Consider the following 19,241-nt stretch of genomic DNA (forward strand, 5'->3'; position numbering starts at 1 on the left):
TTGTGAGTGCCCCCTCCGTCTGGTTTCTCTGCCTCGGCAAACCACTGCTCCCTCACTCTTAGATGGGATCTCGGCTGAGCCTTCTCAGCGCTGGTGCTTGTTGGGGGTTCCCCTTAAACGACGGGTCTGCGGCCACTAGGCAGTCACCCGAAGCAATTCGGGGAAACCTTCCATGTTCAGTTACAATTTAGATTCCTCTGCACGTGGGAGGCAGGCAGCCAGGGATGGCCCTGAGGAAAATGGCGAACACACAGGGACAGAAGTGGCTCTGGGCCTGTGGCTTTAGTCCAGCGGGTTTGAAATTCTGGTCTCTTGAACTTTGCAGCTATTAGCCTTGACCTGCTTCAGAGAGGGGCTGACAGGGGACCAGCAGCGGGTGCTGCCTGTGGCCAGGCTGCCCCTGCAGAGGGCAGACCCAGGGGTAGCTCCAGCGGGACCCCGCTGTCGCAGGCAGGGCGCCGAGGCACAAGGCCTGAAACTGGTGTCTGGAGTCAGCAGGGAGTGGAGAAAGCACTGGGTCACTCGAGCAGATCTCGGAGTCTCCGCCCCCGCCCTGCCTTCCTTAAGCTCCAGGCAAAGGCCGGGCTGACATGAAATTCCTCTGTTAGCTCAGCCCTGCCGTCCCTCAGAAGCTCAAGCCCACCCTGGAGGGTGCTCCTCAGGGACAGGAGGGACCAACTGAGGCAAGAAAGAGCATCCAGGGACAGAGCCCTGGGCTCCTGCTGGCACCTCGTGCAGGCTTCTCCGGGGCATTTGGAAGCCCTGCTAGGCCTCGGGCACCTGTGCTGTGCTCATCTTCTCTGGGCCAGAGCCCTGAGGAACGACCACGTGGAGAATGGAGGACTCAGCAACTCCCCACTTGCACATGCTGTGGTTCAGAGGGTCCCTTGCTCTTTCCTACTAGGAAAGGCAGGTCTGTCTGTCAAGCCCTGGGAAGAAAGCTGCTGTTGGTGGATTGGCTCCTCGGACCCTCTTGCGGTCCGATTCCCAGACACTCCGACTCTGTGGTCAGGCTCTCCAGGGCTGGCCGAGCAGGCTTGGGAAGGAATGCGCTGGGCACCAAGGGGTCCTCAGTCTTCCATCTGGGGACCAAGGTCAGCTGAGAACCTGCTCTGCCTCCACCTTGAACAAGAGACACGTGGTACTCATGCACGCAGCCCCCTCCAGGGAATGCTCCACAGTGATGCCAGTGACTTTCATTGGGGGTGACAGATCTCAGCAGTGCTCCATGGTTTTCATTTTTGGGTCTTGATCTGTGTGCCTTGACTAATCCCTTGTCATCCCCACCCCCTGTCGTCCTCACCAGCTTGTATCATGCAACCCCTGGGGACCAAGTAGAGATTAAGAGGTATTTGGACAAGCAGTTTTTTCAATGAAATGTATGATTTAGTTGTAGGGTTACAGATTAGCTGGATTTGGTGAAACATGGTTTAAACCCTCAAATGGAAATAAAACCAAGATCCTCTGTAGCCTGTTGGGAAACATCAACTCTGACGTCTCCATAAGGGCCACCTTCTCTTAAAGCCCTTTGCATCTGTCCAGTAACCCTCGGCAGATGGAATGAAATCCCAAGAGACAAGGAAGAAGGTGGCCCAGCGCTATCTCCACTGGCTGGCAGGTGTCAGCTACTGAGATTTCTGGCAGAGCCTGGAGGAAAAGGGCTATTTCCAGACGTGGGGCTTCCCCTTCCTGTAAGGGTCTCTAGAGCTTCTTAGGGTCAGGAGTGAGGACACAGAAGATGCCAAGACACTTGCCTGCATACTGGTGAAAAGACTCCAGGAGGGAGGCATTTATCTTCTGAACACTGGGGGCCCTCTGTAGTCTTCCCGGTTTCCTCTACACACACCTGTCTCCCCAGGTCCTCAGGAGACCCAAGCCCTTGTTTCTAGGACCCAGTCTCCCACCAGCCCCCTTTCTTCCCAGGAGTCACGGTTGCTTCCATCCCAACCAGCTTCTAGTCACCAAATAGCAGACACAATTGTTCTCTCAAAGACCCAGGGGCAGAAGCATGCTGGACTTGGGTCACCCGGAGACGTCTATTTATAAACTGATAAGCGCAATCTGCCCTGCTCAGCCCAGGCCACACTCCACAGCAAAGCTAACCTCCCAGTGGCAAACGGAACATTTCCTGTACTAGCCAGACTGGAAAAATCAGCCCCAGGGAGGGGCGGGGCTCTGGAGACGGGTACTGATCCTGAGGGGTCCAGCTTACAGGCTGATTTAACAGCTGGAAAATTTCCTGCTTTTTTTGGTGTGGGTATCAGACTGACCCATCTCAAGGAGTGTTCTTGTACAGCTGGGGTCAGCAAACTTTTTCTGTAAAGGGCAGCGTAGTAAATGTTTTAGCTTTTGCTGGCCAAATGGCCTCAGCCTTTGTAGCCCTGGGCAAAATGTAAATGACCAAGTGTGGCTGTGTGCCAATAAAACTTTATTTACAAAACCAGGTGCCCAGCTCACAGCTGTGGTCTACTGACCACTGTTGCAGAGGGAACGCAAATGCTGGCGAATTGGACCTGATTTAACACAAACATTTATTTAGTTTACTCTCCAGGAATCCTATACTTATGGGTTTTTAAGAATATTACCTCAAAAAGAGCTCATTATAATTGGGTAGATGTGTTGAAAGAAATTGTCTATAATTTAGTTTAAAAAATAGTTTTGATTTTCTAGCACAGTTCAGGTTTGCAGTAAAACTGAGCAATTTAGTGAAAGGTACAGAAATTTCCCCTGTACTCCTTGGCACCCCCTGCCCCATGCATGGCCTCCTCCATGATCAGCACCCATAGGAAGGGTTTAAAGTCCTAAATAATGATTTTTTGCGGCTATCTAGTTTTCTACACGTATTTAGTATTCTCCTCAGTGACCCATTCTCCACGAGAAATGAAAGATAGATTTTAGATTTGGCCAAGCGTTGAGTCTGGTTTAGGACCCCCATGGTGTAGGAGAACACTGTGGGGGGGCTCCATGCTCAGGACACACGTACTCTCAGAGTCCACGGGCTAGAACGTTCCAATGACCAATCGTCCTTTTTGTTATAGCTGCCCAGATCCTGCCGAGCCTCACACTGGAGTCCTAAGATCGACAGTCCCCTGCCTGAGAACCTGTCACTGTGGGGTTGCTCCCGTTTGGGAACGCATGACCTAGGCCCACCCACATGCTCGCATCTGCCCCGCCGGGTGAGAGCAAAGTGCCCCGACACGCACACATAAGGACAAAGTCACACACATCTGTACTGTGCTCTCCATACGGCGTACTCCTCCCGCTCCCCACAGAAATCCGGCTCCCCAGCACTCCCAGCCCATCAAGAACCCCAGCCCCCAGTGTGTCCCTTGCAGCTCACACCACCCTGCACCGCCCCCCGGGGCTCAGAGCTCCATCCCACCAGCGGTCCCCCAGCAAAGGTCCCTGCTGAGGGGAGCTCCAGCCTCCCTGCCTCCGCTCAGAAACCAGCCAAGCGTCCGTCCGTAGCCTACCTTCCGCTCTCCGCGTGGCCCAGCTGCTGGCTCTGCAGGCCTCCCTGGGAACCGGAGAGAACCCTGACGCCTCCAGCAGCCAGGCTCTGCCTGGCTGCCGAAACTTCTTCCCTCCTTCTCCGGGCTGCCCAGAGTTCAGCTGCAGTGGGAGGCAAGACCCACACCTCTCCGTTCTCACAGACCTGCCCACCTGGGGAAAATCAGTGCCCAGAAGTCGTCCAGACGCCGGACGTTTGTGAAACGTACCTAAATAGAGACCCAGCCGGGGGAAACCAAATGGTGTTCTTGGTGGGGAAGAGGCAAACAGTCCCCACCGCAACACCCGCGTGGTGTCAAGTAACAGTCAGATTAAACAAACAGCCCCAGCGGCTATTTTTACCTCCAGACCGGCCGCTGGTAATAGATAACTTGGGGAGTGAGAAATTGCTTGCCGCTGAGCTGGACCCTAACCATGAATCCGGCTTTCATCCAGAATGATTTCTTAAAGCTACTTCAGCACCGAGATTCAAAGACAGGTACCCCCCAAGGTGTGAAGGAAAACCTTTGTTTAGGGAAACGTTAAAAAACACGGTAGTGGGTGCCTTGGAGCGGGCGCCCGCCCGAGGCCTGCTGATGTCCCGGGGCAGAAATAGCCTGTTTCATCATCCCCTCGGAGGACCGCGGCCTGCATTCCTCGAGTAAGGAGCCGCGCTGTGCTGTGCTTCTGGAGCAAAATAGCAGGTCCAGCTGCAGGCTGGGGGAAGGCCAGGCTGGGATTTCAGGGGGAGAGTTTCAGAAGGATGGGAAATAATCAGGGAAGAGGCAAGGTAAGTGCCCAGCGTGGTGAGCCGGGTCGTGGCAGGCCCCGTTGTGTGCGAGGTCCAAGTGCTGGTGGACAGCAGTGGCTCGTCCTGCCAGCTGAGTGCTCCCCTCTCTGGCTCTGGGAGGGGCTAGCCCAACGGCCACTCTTTGTCTTGGCCTGCTCTCCAAACTGCCTGCAGACCCCCAGGCCCTGTGCCTTTGCTCATGCTGTCCCAGAACCCCCTTCCCGGTCCCTACATTGGTCCTGCGACACAGTCCGTTCACTGCAAGGAGTTAAAGTGAAAGTTTTTGTCATTGTTTCCAAGAGCCCTTTCTCATGTTCCTTTGGCCTGTTGCCTGGGAAAGCAGAGGTGCTGGTCCCCACCAGGTGCCCTGCTCTACGAGGTGCTCAGAGTCCCTGAAAGTCTGCACTGCATTGTATCTCTGTATCTATTTGTGGATGGCCTCCCCCTTCCCTTGCCCCAGCCCCTCGTGGGCTCCTCATGGCCAGCAACCTGTGTCCCAGTGCTAACTTGGGGCCTGGCACCGCCTCTAGCCTTGAATCTGCTGGTGGCCAGGGTCACAGGGACGCGGGTCTATGCGCTTCAGTTTGAACCAAGTCAGAAAGAACAGTTGCTTGTTGCCTTGCAGTTGGAGGGGTCAGACCCCCAACCCCAGGATTACCCAGCCCCTCTTCCTCCTGGAGCCTCAAAACATGCCTTTTGCCCAAGAACTTGGGACCTGACTGCAGGGACACTTGCTCCCTGATCAGCACTCAGAGACAGGTTGAGGGAGGCTCCAAGTGATCCCTTTGATTTAGCCAACCTTACCAGCACCCCTGCTTGTCAAAACCAAAACTAGCCAACCTGACCAATGAAAAGAATCAACTTGAGATGTGAGCCAGCATAAAAACAACACAACAACACAAAAAACTCAGAGCCCCGGCCCCTTGTATTTCCTAGGTATCCGACACCAGTCGAATCACTTAACCTCTCCGTGGCTCATTTTACTCATCTTTAAGAGGGACAAACTGCTTAGCTCTGCTGGGTTAAAAATCAAATGAATTAATGTTCATGGGTATGCTTGTATATGGCAAAGCTTCTCAAATGTTAACTTTTTTTTTTAAATGATTTTCCCACACCTTCAACCATCCCTACCATCACTTACTATATTTTTGTAAGTAAAATTTAAATCAACTTTTTAAAAGACAGAACTTTGTGGTAATTAGTAATACCTGCAAAATCATAGGTTGGATGTTCTAGTTCATGTTCCTCCCCATTACACCTTGAAACAAATCCATTGCCAGTTTGCATGTGATCTGAGCACCACCTAAATCATTCTGTTCCAGACTTTAAGGAAGGCTGCATCACTGAATCTCATTTTACAGGGGCAGTTTGCTTGGGATGTGAGTAACAGGATCTGAACCCATTCACAGGGCCCGGGTCTTCCTCATTTGCTTTCCTCCCGCTCCTCGGCATGTTCCTTGCCCAGCTTACTTATAATTCTTTCCAGGTGGAGAGCCCGACGGCATGCCTGGTTTGGGGTCCCAGAGGCGGTGAGCTTTGCTGTGCGGCAGGAGCTGGTGGTGTTTGCTTGAAGTGGCTGCTTGAGAAAAGAAAAACATGGGGGTGACCCAGGGAACTTTTCAGCCTCAGTAGGAGGGGTCGGGAGAGAACAAGAAAGCACAGTTGACCCGTCAAGAGTCTGGCCTCGCAGCAGAAGCTTGGCGGGAGGTGGAGGGGGATGGGGGTGTCCGGCTGGCCTGACCACAGCTGACCGCTGTAGAATCCGATGTCTGCCCCAGAATGTGCCTTGCCTGTCCCCGGAGCCATGGACTCCACATCTGGCTCCGTCATGGTGGGCACACGGGTACGGACCACCCCCGCCTAGAGCACAGCCAGAGAACTCAGCCCCCGCTCCAGACCAGGAGCTCGAGGTGAGCTGGCTTCTTTCCAGGGGCCGGACCCAGGCAGTGACCACACTCTACCAGTCCAGGAGCTGTGAGCTGCGTGGAAAGAATGTGAGTGAAGACACAATTCTAAATGTAGAACCGCGGACGCTATGTGAGCTGGCTCTCTAATCATCCAGAAAAACAAGGCCTGCGTGTACATTCTGCAAGAGCATAAATAAAGCTGTCCTTAGGCAGCGGGCGACGGCAGCCCATCCTCGCAGTGACTTCCAGGGTCCCAGCTCGCAGCACAACCCCTGGAACATGGCGGGAGAGGCCCGGCAACCTGAGGACATGGGTGAAAATGGCCTCGCTCTTGCCCGGATGTGCATGGTTCTCCCTAACCTCCTTCTGAAGCAAGTTGGCTCTGGTCTGCAGCTGGATTATCAGAAATGTTCAAAAGCTGATAATGGGGGCAACACGAGACCTCTTGTTAGGAGGGCTCAGCAGACTTTTCTTCACTAGTGTTCATTTTTCTTCACAAGCTGTTTGGATAAACTACAGGACAGTGGAGCATTTCCTGGGCTTAATAATAACAACAAAATAATATATGCTAGCTCACACTTATCAACCTTTACTCGGTGCCCTGCGCTGTCCTGAGTCTTTACCTAAATTAACCTCGATGCTGTACCCTCTTTATCTTAGGGCCTGGCACCGTTTTGTTCTGGCCCCACAAATTGCCACCTGTCAGGGAGCTAAGCAAAGACATGATAAGGAAACCAGTATTTCCTGAGCATGCGTTACGTGCCGGGCACTGCCTGCGGGTTCTTCTACTGAATCCTCGTGATAACCCAGTGTGATGTCTGTTCACATTCCCCTTTTACAGATGAGCAGACTGAGGCCTGCAGAGGTCCTGGATGTCATTCAGCTGACAGTGGTCCTGAGGATGCTGATGAAGGTTTGACTGTCTGCCTGTCCAGTCTGTATATCTCTGTTGCACCCCCGCCCCCCCAACAAAAGCGTGCTCCCAGCCCAAGTCCAGGGAACATGGCTTCCTTCCATCCACCTGTTTTCCCTGCCTCTCCCTGGCAAGAGAGTAAAGTCTGGCCAGGGCACCTCCTTAGCTACTGATTTGTTATGGGAACTGAGGGGATTCTGTACCTCAGTGTCTGCACAGTGAAAGCATATCCTCGGGGCTGATGGCAGGATGGGACGTCACTGTAGGGGACACTGCTGGAGCTCGGCCTCGCAGGGCTGCTCACCTCCTGAGGGGCCGGAGCAATCAGACCCCTCCCTTCCAATGGACTTTCTCACCAGGAACTCTGAGTTGGCTCCTTTGTGAAGGGACTTTACATGGTAATGCGTGTCTGGTGCCTAGCTCAGAGGGGCCGGATTTATCGAGGTGGAGTGGGGACACCCTGCTTGCAGCTTCAGCTGGAAAACGCCCCACTGGCTGAGGTTGCTGGTACCTCTTCCCTAGGGCTGCTGCTCTCCGAGCCTCACTGGCCTGGCGCCATAGTCAGCTGAGAGTCACCTGGGCCAAGGGCTTCGGAATTCTTTGCTTAGGACTCTCCAGTGAAAGATTTCAGTGCAAGAAATAGAACCTGCGCTAGGAAACGAGGTAAAATGCCATCAAACACCAACAAGGTCATGGTGGCCAGCAGAGAGGTCAGTCCTCAGGGCATGTGGAGTCTACGAAATCCATCTCTCCACCTAGAGGGATCCGGAAGTTGAGAGCCAGGAGAAGCAGGGGGAGTGGAGAGGTGTGCTTTCCTCTCTCATGTAGGGGCCCACAAACTTGTTCTGTAAGAGGCTAAAGAAAATGTTTTCAGCTTTGTGGGCCAGATGGTCTTTGTCACAGCTGCGCAGCTTGGCTGTGGAAGATGGTCAGAGCTGATCTGTAAACAAAGGGGCGTGGCTGAGTGACAATAAAACTTTATTTGTGGAAATACAGGTTTGAATTTTATATAATTTTCCCATATCGCAAAAATATTCCCGTTTTGGTTTTTCTTTCTAAATACGTCAAAAGCACTTTTAGCTTATGAGACTACACAAAAGCAGTGGCAGCATGGGTTGGTTCCTGGACCGTAAGTGCTGAGTACTGACCCATTCTCTCTGCCACAGCCACTGCCAAGCATGTGGGCTTGTGGGCACCTGAAACCCGCCTAGTTTGAACTGAGACATGCTGTAAGGGGGGGGAAATGCACACTGGATTTTTAAGATAGTGCTCCCTCAAAATGCCCCCCAAACTAAAACAGAATGTAAAAGTTTACTGTATAGAATATTTTATTGGGTCTTGTGTGGATATGATGATACTTTGCATATTATGGCTTTAATAAAATATATCATTAAGATTATTTTCACATATTTCTTTTTACTCTTCTAATGTGGCTACTGGCAAATTTAAAATGATACACGTGGCTCATGCCGTGTATTTCTAGTGGGCGGGGCGGGGCTGCTCTTCACCCGGCTGTGACCCTGCCCCTCATCGCCCACGGCTTCTCTGAGGCCAGTCTGTTCCTGGGATCAGGGCTGATGTGGTCACGGTGAAAATGTCTCAACTTCTCCATTTTCAACTGCTCCGAGTTTGGAAGTTAAGCAGGAACTGTGTATTCCTAGATCACTTCTGTTACTATTTCTATTTGGTTCTTCCATTATCTGCAAAATAGTGAACCTTAAGTAGTTAAACTTTATGCCGATGAAGAAAGACGGGGATAGTTACCATTTTCCGAATACCTACTGGATCCCGGGTTAACAGTCTCATGCCCAGTGTATGTTTTAATTTTCACAACCTCCCAGGGGAGTGAGGGGACCATTCCCATCTCCAATTCCTAAATGGAGAACGAAGTCAGAGAGGTAAAATCCTTTGCCCTAAATTGTGTAATTGACAGCAGAGCTGGTCTTAAAGTCAGGTTGCCCTGTGTCTCCAGACTGAGTATTTATCCTGGTGCCATCATCACTAAAGGGCCGGTAGAAACAGGGCCTCCCAGAGGAATTGTTTCTCCTTACAGTGCAGAGAGGTGGCAGAGGGAAGACAGAGAGCCACCTGGCTGTGGAGGAAGAGCATCCCAAGGCAGGGCTGGGGTGCAAAGCCAAAATGTGTTCTCTTGTTTCTCTGCACCCCCAGGCATTGCCTGCTCTGTCCCCCAGCAGCGGCTGCAGAGGAAGGTCACTATTTAACTGTTCTATATGCCCCTCTGACCCAGGAGTAGTACGACTGCTTTGACCTCAGAGATGGACCGATATAAGAATCACTTCTCTCGCCCTGGCTCCAGCCATACTGCCTTCTTGCTCCTCTTCATATATGTAGCTCCAACATGCCTCAGGGCCTTTGCCCCTGCTGATCCTCTGCTTGGAGCTTTCTGCTCTTGATCTTTATAAGGCTGCTTCTTTCTTCCCATTCAAGCATCAGCTTGAGGGTCACTTCCTCAGGGACCATCCCATCTAAAGACTCTCGCTCTCAGCCCCAGTCATCCTCCATTCTGTTTTTATCCTTCATACCAACTCCTTCTTCGGTCATGGGCTTATCCTCTGTCGATGCCCTCTCCAGAATGCAAGCTCCAAGAGGACTTTCACTTTGTCTGCCTTCTTGTCCCCTGCCCCGAATGTGTGCTAGTGGGTGAGTGGCAAAGCACTGTGGTGAGGGGGCTCCTTACTGCTTTGCATTTCCCTCCCGCCATTATGAATTCAGAGCGTTGGCCTTATCTCAGGACCATAGTTCTCAAGTCAGCTGAGGGGCTGGTGAAAACACAGATTGCCTTGGCCCTCCCTCAAAGTGTATATGTCTAGCAAGTTCCCAGGTGGTACTTACCCTGCTGGCCCAAAGACCACCCCCTGGAGAAGAGGCCAATGCCAAGCTGGGACAGGTGGCTCACTGGGAGCTGCTGCTTCAGAGAAGCTTCTCACTCAAGGTGAAGCTTTGTCCTCCCTGTCCTCTGAGGTAGATTTACAGATAAGAGCTGAGGCACGAGCTAAATAACCAGAAGATGAGGCCGGAGCTTGAATTCAGGGGTTCTGGCCCTCAGCCTTGTTAGACTCCCACCTGCTCGCTGCCTTGCTGCGGCCTAACCTCCCAGAAACCTTTGGATGTAGGTCACAGGTGCCAGGCGGACCCAGCCACCTCTTTCCACTTGTAACCTTGGTGATGCTTGGCAGATCTCGACGGAACTTTGGGAGGCACGGCCAGGAGAGTCCGTGTAGCTGAGCGTCTAAGACTGTAGATTTTGGCCTCAGAGAGGTATAGGTTCCGTTCCCAGATTACCAAGACTGGCTGTGTGACCTCCGGCACATGATCTGACTTCTCCAAACATCAGTGTGGTCATTCCCTCACATGACCGTTGCAAACAGTGAACGAGAGGACACAAGCGCTTGGCACAGGTCGAGGCTCACAGAAGGTTTGACAGGCTGAGGAAGCGCTCGTGGTAGGATTCTGATCCCTTGGGCTGGATTGGGGCTGGGCAGGAGAGACACAGCAGTTCACAGTGATTGGGAAACCCAGGGGCTCGGCGAGCAGGTGGGGAGCAGAGGTCCACGAGCTGGGCTCCACCTCACGGTGCAGCACCGCACAGCTGTAGACAGCATCTCTCCGCTGTTCCCAGGGCAAGGGGGAGACCCGCGGGATCTTGTGCTACCATTCACTTCAAAAGAAGAGCGTGCAAATATGTGGGTATTTATATATATATTTGCTCATATTATAGGAAGCCAATAGGACAAATAAAAACCCAGAAATGGTTCTCTACGGGGAAGGGAGGGCACAGGTGTGTGGAGCTAAAGGAGGTAAAGGAAAAGGAAACGGAAAAGGTATAGGAAGTAAAGGAAAAAGAGCCAGGCTCCTCGGAGTCTACTTCGGTTAGCAGATTGGGTGTGGGACCATGTACATACCTGCCAGCTTATAAAACTAGATTAAACTAAAACTTTAAAAAAACCCGCCCCTGAAAATTAGAGCAAAATGAAACAAATGAACTTAATGTGTAGAGGGCCTAATTTTACAGAGGGGAATTATTTCAAATGATTTGAAAATACATTAATTTGGCTTAATATGTGCGGTCAGGATGTAGCCTCACACAAATTTAACTCTCAAGTGAAATGGGACACTGTTCTCAGAAATATAGCTAGATAGACATAAAGCAAATGAGTAAGGATGTTAATGTCATTAGAAAGCAGGGGCACCTGGGTGGCTCAGTGGGTTAAGCAGCTGCCCTCCGCTCGGGTCATGATTCCAGGGTCTTGGGATCGAGCCCCGAGAGGGGCTCTCTGCTCAGCGGGGAGCCTGCTTCTCCCTCTCCCTCTACCATTCTCCTGTTTGTACTCTCTCTCTTTCTGTCAAACAAATAAATAAATAAAATCTTTTAAAAAAGGGTGTTCTTTTTTTTTTTTTTAGTGTTAGGGACAACAGATGCAAATATAAAATCAAATGGTAAGTAAAAATCAGTACTTGCATATTTATATTGAGTATCAATATAAAGATTATATAAAATCAAACATGCAATCAGTACAATTAATATAAAGAGAAAGCATAACCAAATATACTTTCTCTAAAAAAGGAAAACATTTCCTAATAAAAAGGCAATAACTAGCGTAATAACTAATACAATAGCAATGAATCTTCTTTAGACCAAGATTTTGTCTTTAAACAGGATTTCTCATTAAAAAAAGCAAGCATTCCCTGAGCTGGAGGAGAAAACATATAAGAAAGAGTCTGGAACCCATTGTCACACTGAAGGGTAAGCAGGCAGTGGAAACCCCTGGGGACGATATCAAAAGAACAGGGGTCAACTTGAAGAACTTCCCCACAGCTAAAAGTGGGATGATACAGTGTGTGAAAACACCACGTGGGCTGAGACACATTGAATCTGCTTGAGCCCATGAGTACACAATGATACTGAAAAAAAATAAATAAATAAATAACAGCTCAAGCCTCTCTCTGTGGCATGATGTAAAAAGCAGCCTCTTTCTTTTGAAAAGGGGAACAGGGTTGAGTACCTCACCTGACTTTCCTGTGTGAACCGTACAAAGGAGTCAAGTTTAGAGGAGTCAAGTGATAGATGAAGGAAAGTTTCTCTGATACAGATGGAAGGGTAGAACAAGAATATTATCAATTCCAAACCCCTGGCGAAACAGTGGGTCCAGATGACAATCACCAACGGGCCCCCGATGAAAATACACATTACCCATGAAGTATTCTTGTCAAAAAACCAAGCCTAAATCAGAACAAATTCCTGACCCTGGATTTCACTACCAGATTAAAAGAATAACAGGGATAAAAAAAAAAATCAATGGAATGACACCTTGAGGAAGGAAGGAGCAAAACTGGGGTATGGACAACTTATGGGACAAGTGACTGATGTCTTTTCACATAAACCATTGAGGTTGAGGCAAGTGGGATCACATGATTAAAGACACCAATTAAGGGACGCCTGGGTGGCTCAGTTGGTTAAGCAGCTGCCTTCGGCTCAGGTCATGATCCCAGAGTCCTGGGATCGAGTCCCACATCGGGCTCCTTGCCCCGCAGGGAGCCTGCTTCTCCCTCTGCCTCTGCCTGCCACTCTGCCTGTGCTCTCTCTCTGACAAATAAATAAATAAAATCTTAAAAAAAAAAAAAAGACACCAATTAAACACCACCAAACACCACCGATAGATTCTGTTTGGATCCTGATTTCAACAAACGTAGCAAACACTTGTGAGACAACTTGAAAAACTTGAGCACAGCCTGGGTATTTGACGATACTCAGGGATCATGGCTCCTGTTTTTAGGTATGGTAATGGTATGTTCAAGAAAGAATCTTTATTATTTAGCAAGACCTACACTCATACTTATGAATAAAATGAGATGATATCTGGGGTTTCCTTCTAAGTCATACAGTATATGGGGACATGGGTTGAGGTGCATGAAACAGGATTTTTGGCCTTGGGCATTTGCTATATAATCTTCTCAACTTTTGTATACATTTGAAAAGTTTAGTAATTAAAAACAAACAAACAAACCCAACAAACTAGAAAATTCCCTGGGGCAGAGAGGAGAGAAAGAGAGGGTCAGGGTGAGCTGAGGGGGAGGTGGGAGCTCTGGGGAAGGAGAGAGACACAGCAGGGAGTCTGAGAACTCTGCAGTCAGGCGGCTCTGCGAGAGCCAGGGTGAGATCTGAGACTGTTCCTCGGGCCACATGGCAGAGGAGGTGGCACCTGGGTCTGCCTGGCCCATCCCGTAGACTCCAGCCTGTCTGGTAACCTCACTTAGGGTTATTTGATATTAAGTGGCTTCAAGGAGGCCAGCGTCTCTACAAATGTTGGCAGGTACACAAAACATCAGAAACAATTAAATGTCCAATTTTAGAGTCTGGTTGGCTAAGGCTATGCTTAACAATTAAAAGACTTAAAATATAAGAAAATATTTATGATAGATTATTAAGTAACCAAGTAAAAATGTGCCTATTCGTGGAAAGAATAAAACCCTGTAACAATAGGATTATGTAAAGAAAAGTTCTCCAGTAACAAGGTAAAAAGACACCTAAAACCAACAGATACTGTTTTATAAGCAGAATATGTGCGTGTTGATTTTTCCTTTTTAAAAATAACTATGACTTTCCACTGAGATGATTTATAGCAGGGTGAAGAAAACCTGTTCCTACTTTTGACAAAAGCTTATAGTTGGACCAGCTTGCAGGAAACCTGAGTGCAGACTTCTGGTGGGGCCCTGTCAGTTCCCCAGCTCCGCTAGCCCCACTGGAGGCACCTTCGCCTGGTAAAGGTGTGTGGCTAATTTCACCCATGACGTTAACACCCCTGGAATGGCTATATGGGATGGTGGGGCTAAAAATAACCCAGTGCAAGAGGAGTTTCTCTAGAAAGCCCGTAGCTGTCTACTTTCTCCCAAGGGCTGGGGACGTCAGTCGTCTTTGGCCAGTGCTGGGACGTGATGACCCTGTTGAAGGCAAATACTGCTTCTTGGACCCCTGTAGATCGCAAAGTCCCTAAGGCGTTGCCTTTGCTTCAGAGTAGTCCGGGAAGCAGGTGGAAGGTTCTCACAACCACAGATGGGCTGCCCAGCTCATGTACCTTTAGTCCAGTTTCCTGTTGTCGAAGAGAAGATGCCGAGATGGCCCTCAGGACACCACAGCTCCAGCAAGGGTCGGGGGGGGGGTATCATTTGCAATCCCCTGTCCAGGTTTAGGGCACAGAGCAGGAAGTGGACAGCTATAGTAGGACTGGAACTAGCTCAAGCAACCTGCGAGGTGAGGACAGAGCCAGTCTGCACTCTCAGATGAGCAGCTTGGCAGGTCACCGTTTCCCCTCCAGGTTCCCTATCTGATTCAGATTCCAACTCCCCAAGATGAGCCCTGCTTCCAGAAGCTTCCAGAAGCTTCCAGAGGCTTCCAGAGGCCAGACTTCAGGGAGCTGTTGCACAACTTCCTGGGCATCCACTAGTCACCTTTCTGCTGGCGCAGATAGTGCTGTCTGGTGTGCAGAGGGCTCCCCATCACATTACGGGACATTGGTTCTTAGTGCAGGCTTCCGAGGGAGGCTCAGCAACCTTGTCAGCCTTCACTTTGCAGCAGAAGGGGCAGGGTCTTGGGGATTTATGGAAGTCACATGGTGAGTCCAGCAGATAATAGAGCGAGTGCAGAGCTCAGGTAGCCGACAATTAGGGTAGGGGCTTATGGGCTCTTTCCTGGTCTTTGTGGAGGGACCAGCCCATACCTTTGCTCACACATCCCTGGCGTACAGCTCCAAGCCCCAGATTCGCCTAAAGCAGCTGATGGCCAGATGTGACCCAGAAGGCTGCAGGATGGTTTTATTTTCAAAGAATTTGGATTGGTTAGCAGCATTTGAAGACCAGGAGATTTGTGGCTTTAGTAGCATGTCTGGCTCTATTTAATGGAAGATTGGGAACCACTGGGGGGCGCTCATGCCCCCAGGGGGAGGGGATTCCCCTTCCAGTAGGGCCTGCACTCCTCTGCTAGACGTCTGAGAACTTCACTCATTCACATAAGTTGTCAGGATGAAGACTTTGGTGTGTGCAATTGCTTTCTAAGCACAGGATGGTCTAGACGGTGTTGGAGAGCGATAGCTGATCATGACATCCTGTCTCAGCATCTTCCCTCAAGCCAGCGTTGGGGGTCAGACCCTGAACACCCAGCCCTGCTACCCACCTCGCCACTGGACACAGTCAAACCCTTGGAGAACTAGGCGACACACTGAGTTGAATTACATCTTGAACAGGACATAAACCAGGACGTGTTCTACTGGCATTAATACTAAATAAGGCTTATCTTCAAAAGCATTTACCTGCTGTGAGCAGATATGTCTTCATGAAATATGAAATCCACCCAAATTTATTAAAACCGCCTGCGAAGTAGTGGGAGCTCAAACCGAGCAGCCCTCTGTTAGAACCTCATTATTATTATGGCATTATTTATTTATATCCCACCCTGAGACAGACATGATGTAATCCAGTAATTAAGATTGTTATGATTGAATATTTATTAAGCACCTACAATAAGCCAGCCACTGATCCACAGAAAATGAGTCTTTACCCTCAAGAGCTCCCATCGCGCTGCCACGGGGAGCTCAGTGCTTCTCATCGGGGAGCAGGGGGGTGGTTTAATGGATTTTGTCTTTTCTGAGCAAGCCTGAGAAATGACACTGATCAGAAATTGGATCCAGTTCAGTCTTGCTGTTCATTCTGAATGAAATGAGAACAATCTATCGCTGGCTTAGGAATGAGAGAGGCGCACAGAGGGGCTGCCCTCTGAAAGGTCTCGGATGAGCAGCGAGGCCGCCCAGCACGCAGGAGTGGGCGGGACTGGGGCCTCCCTTGTCTCTCTCCACAACCCCCAAACCCAGGCCAAGAGGCATGAGCAGCTTGATCTGCTTTTTAAATTCATTCCCAGGCCCAGATTTGGTGGCACCTTGGTACTTCTCATGACATGGTCACAAGTCAACATTCCCTGGGTCCCTCCTGTGGGGCGGGGGCTATAGAGGGCACGAGACAAAGCCTCAGACCACCTGGAAACCTTGTCCCTGGACAAGGTCCCGCAGGGAGGTTCCTCCTCTGTTTCCCTCCAGGTGCTTCGAAGCAGCCCGTGAGAGCTTCTGCGGCCTCTCTTTTTCTGGTTGTCCCTCAGTCGTCCTTTTCCTTCTTCCTCCCCATCGGGCCACTTTTCCTCAAAAGAACCTGCTGGGCCATGAGCTCATCAAGGTAGAGCCTATGCTCTGGGCTCCTCTTGCTTTTTCCTGCCCCAGTGCCTGACAATTCTTGGTCCAGTGACAGAGGAAATGAATGAATGAAAGCGCAAAGGGGTCAGTGAGCAAAACACGATTGTAAGTGTGTGCTGTTCATTGATACCTGATCTTCTGCGACCAGCTTTCGTCACTTAGAGTTAGTTTTTTCCCTAGCAGATTGTTTTTCTGTTTGGGAAGATGGTGGGATGTCTTCCAGGCTCTCTGGTGCCTTTGGTAGGAGGTATGATTGAGATTGACACACCCCTGCCAGGGTTCCCTTAGTATTAGTCTGGACTTCTTTTACTAGGTTCAAATAAAAGCCACCTCACCGTGGAGGAGACCCTAGTCACTTGACAAAATCTCAGGGTTTTTTAATTTTAATTTTTATTTATTTACTTGTTTATTTTAGATTTTATTTATTTGAGAGGGAGAGAGAGAGAGACCATGAGAGAGAGAGAGCATGAGAAGGGGGAGGGTCAGAGGGAGAAGCCGACCCCCTGCTGAGCAGGGAGCCTGATGCAGGACTTAATCCCAGGACTCCGGGATCATGACCTGAGCTGAAGGCAGTCACTTAACCAACTGAGCCATCCATGTGCTCCCTCAGGGTTTTATTTTTAAATAAATAGCCCCCCCCAAACTGTGGATAAACACATTGAACATAAAATTTGTCATAGAGCATTTTTTATGTGTACAATTCTGTGGATTTAAGTATGTTCATCCTGTTGGACAAACTTCCCTGCCATCCATCTCCAGAGCTTTTACAGCATCCCAAACTGGAATTCTGTCCCCGTGAAACAGTAACTCCCCATCCTCCCTCCCCTGGCACCCACCATTCCACTTTCTGTCTCTACGAATATGACTACTCTAGGTACCTCAGATAAGCGGAACCATGCAGTATTTTTCTTCAATGATTGGCTCATTGCACTTAACATAACGTCCTCACGTTTCTCCCATGTTGCAACAATGTGTCAGGATTTCCTTCCTTTTTAAAGCTGACTGATATTCCACTGTGTGTATATATCATATTGTGTGGGTCCATCCACCCATTCACGGACATTTGGGTTGTTTCTGCCTTTTGGCTATTAACGAATAGTGCTGCTATGAACGTGGGTGTGCAGACACCTGTTCAAGATCTTGTTTCCATTTCTTTTGGGTGTATACTCAGAAGTGGGGTGGTCTGCTCCTGAGGGTAGTTGTATCGATAGCTTTTTGAGGGGCTGCCATGTGGTTTTTCATAGTGGCCGCATCACTTGACGTTCCCAGCAACAGCAGACAGGAGCCCCGGCTTCCCCACATTCTCACCAACAGGTGTTATTTTCTTTCTTTTAAAAAAATGTTCAGAGCAGCCCTCCTCATGGCTGTGAGGTGGTATCTCATTGTGGTTTAGATTTGCATTTCCCTAATGATTAGTGATGGTGAGCATTTTTTCAGGAATACCAGTTTTGGGTGCCTGGTTGGCTCAGTTGGTTAAGCATCTGCCTTCGGCTCAGGTCATGATCCCAGGGTCCTGGAATGGAGCCCTGCATCGGGCTCCCTGCTCGGCGGGGAGACTGCTTCTCCCTCTTCTACTCCCCCTGCTTGTTCTCTCTCTCTCTCTGCATCAAATAAATAAATAAAATCTTAAAAAAAACAACCAAACAAAAAAGTCAGTTTTTAAAGAAGCAAACGTCCCTTAATGAGGTTTTATTTGAAACAAGAGTCTTCATGTGGACCATGCCATATGGTTTGTAACCGTGGCATTTGATGGGCATGCTGGGTGACCAAGGGCAAGAGACTGTGCAAGTGTGAAGCTGCCGCGGTGTCAGCTGTGTTTCCTCTTCCCTTGAGCGCAAGGCCAGCTGCAGATGTGATCACCTGCGGGGCTTTCTATGTTGTGATGCTGCATCTCCTCTAACGTGCCTGATTTAATCGATCTGGAGCCACGTTCAGCCACACATACCCGGGAGGGCAAATCTGATGCGCAGCCAGGATGGGAACTATCTCTTCAAGCGGTGCTAAGGTTCCGTGGTGTGGGGATCTTTTGGGGCCAGAGATGGGACACAGGTGCCTGTGTAAAAGTGACTGAGTGCATTTCTTTGGGCAGGTGTCTCCTGGTGCTGGGGCCAGGGCTGAGGACCACACTGAAATCCACTCAGGTCTCCTTCCATCTCTGACACTTGTCCCGAGGCTGAAGTCTGCCTTGCAGGCCTTACGAGGTATTTGCTGAGAGGCTAGGGGATGCCTCTTCCTTGTGGAAAAGAGGCTGTCGCTTATTACCATGTCCCCACTCAGAGGGGACATGGACTCTTTGCTTTCACAGGAAATCTTTGCCATCTGGAACAAATGGTTAAGCTATAGTATTTCCCTTCCATCTTGGTGGTAAGATTGGCCAGGAGGCTTGTTCCAACACAGATTACCAGCCCCCCCCCTTGGAGCCTTGGATTTGTTACGGCTGGGTCAGGGCCGAAGAATCGGTTTTGTTTTGGCAGAGCACCACAGATGCATGGGGGGGGGTGGTGGTAAGGGGGTGATGGTGGGGCAAGCAGCTTCCCTTTGGTGTGGATCCTGCCGTCTGTCACAATAACGCACCGTTTGTGTGTGTCCCTTCACTCTCAACCAGACGTTCACCATGCATGGACCCAGGACCAGCAGCATCTGTGTCTTGGGGCTTATTAGAAACGCAGATTCTCAGGCTCCACTGGACAGGACTCTGTGAGTGGCCCCAGACATGTCTGTTTTTCAAACCCTCTGGAAGATTCTCCTGTAACCACTGGTCTTAACAAAGCATTTTCACACATTACCTCCTTTATCCTTTATGTTTCATAGGTGGGAAACTGAAGCCCAGAGAGCAGCATGACTTGTCCCAACTCTGACAATGGAGAGGGGGGGCACAGAGCTGGAAC

At 50.0% G+C, this 19,241-nt stretch overlaps 1 protein-coding gene across 2 annotated transcripts in view; it reads right to left on the reverse strand.

Annotated features, from left to right (window-relative positions):
• Positions 1-3,933, reverse strand: part of CUNH10orf71 (chromosome unknown C10orf71 homolog) — a 28,255-nt gene extending 24,322 nt beyond the window's left edge. The window contains exon 1 of one of the 2 annotated variants that reach the window (XM_004765850.3): positions 3,720-3,933. The gene's annotated coding sequence lies outside the window, so the exon portion shown is untranslated. Of the gene's footprint in view, positions 1-3,473 lie in introns of both variants that reach the window. The other variant, XM_004765849.3, reaches the window with a different exon arrangement.
• Between the last annotated feature and the right edge of the window lie 15,308 nt (positions 3,934-19,241).

The sequence above is a fragment of the Mustela putorius genome, unplaced genomic scaffold, assembly GCF_011764305.1.
Source record: "Mustela putorius furo isolate JIRA1106 unplaced genomic scaffold, ASM1176430v1.1 tig00003909_pilon_pilon_pilon, whole genome shotgun sequence".
Taxonomy (NCBI): domain Eukaryota; kingdom Metazoa; phylum Chordata; class Mammalia; order Carnivora; family Mustelidae; genus Mustela; species Mustela putorius.